We start from the raw sequence: 1,481 nt of genomic DNA on the forward strand, positions 1-1,481 counted from the left end.
GGGGGGGGTGAAAGGGGGCGCGCGGGGAAAAAGAAGGGAAAAGAAAAAAAAAATGAAAAAAAAAAAGAGAAAAAAAAAAGGCAAAGAAAGGCGGAAGGAAGAAAACATGCATTCCCGCTCAACGTCAGCCTCTTTTCAAAATCCCTGGGAGCTCGCTCCTTTCGCCACCTACCCGAGTAACCACCAGAAATCCACCTCTATTGAAGCGCTTACCCTTTAAATCCAGGTTTCGAGCAGAACTCCAACTGTGTGTAAAACCAGGGAGTCATCTGATGTGTGATGGGGAACGGGCTCTGGGCAGCAGAAAGCAGCTTTCTCTCCTGGTGCCGGATTACCATGTTAACAAACCCCGGGAAGGGACCCCGGCGTCTCTGGCTGGCCATGTCTCGTTGCTTTCACACATCGGCGGCTGCTCTTGCTTCCCAATGTCCCCGGCGATCGCCTCTCAGATGAATGTGGGCTTCCAGAAAAGGAGTCGGGGGGGAGAGGAGGAAAAAAAAATCGCCTAATGCAATCAAATCGATCTGATCTACACCATCTGTCGCCTGCCACTACACACAAGCGTTAAAATAGGAAAACGGGAGACACTGACAGCTCAGGAAGGTTGTTCTGCAGAGTTCATTTTTAGCAGAGCATAATTGGGTATGGACAGCATACAGTTACCAAAGCTGCTGTTAACCATCCAGTAGAGGATCCCAAACATGCTAATGGTGGATTAATTGATGAAGATCTGACGTGCAAGCTTCATAGTCTCTTATTCATGACTTCCCAACGGGAAAGGACCAATGCCGTGTGGGACTATGGTAACACAGAGTCAAAGAGCTGCTAAGAAAATGGCTCTGTGTTCATAGCACCTTTCTCTGATAACAAACATATGTCGACCAGAACCGTTTAGCAGGATGGGGGAAATGAAATTTTCTTAGCCGAGGTTAGCAATTCCCATCGCTTGCACTTAAAGACAAGTAAAAAACGGACTGCGGGTCTTAGGCGTTTTCGAGTGCCGGTCTCGGGATTCGCAGCTAGTGAAAGCAGACGGCTCCTGCTCAGATGGGGAGTTAAGCCCCAAATCTCTTACTTCTTACTGTGACCAAAAAGCATCCATAGCAAAGCCCTATGCACGCAGCGCTGCTAATTTCATCAGGAATGACGCAAGGTCGTTTTAATGCCAGGGACCCTTTGACTTTTTCCATCGGGAATGGCTTTTGGACAAGACATTTCCGATCACTGAAATTTGACATAATCTCAGATAAATATGATTTGGGGAGGGGGTGGGGAGGGAGAGGGGGCGGCGAGTTGGGAAGAGACGGAGTGTGCATCCAGACCTGCAATCACCCCTGCTGCCAACACTCCAATTTGCTCGCGTTTTCTAGTCTTTCCTGAATAATGAGGTTATAGAGACTTATATGTAATTATTCAAGCCGTGTATGTACACAAGCCGCAGACGTCCACGGCAGCCGCATCTACAGACACAGACGCGGAGG

The sequence above is a fragment of the Chaetura pelagica genome, unplaced genomic scaffold (assembly GCF_000747805.2).
Source record: "Chaetura pelagica isolate M959 unplaced genomic scaffold, ChaPel_1.0 scaffold69, whole genome shotgun sequence".
NCBI lineage: Eukaryota > Metazoa > Chordata > Aves > Apodiformes > Apodidae > Chaetura > Chaetura pelagica.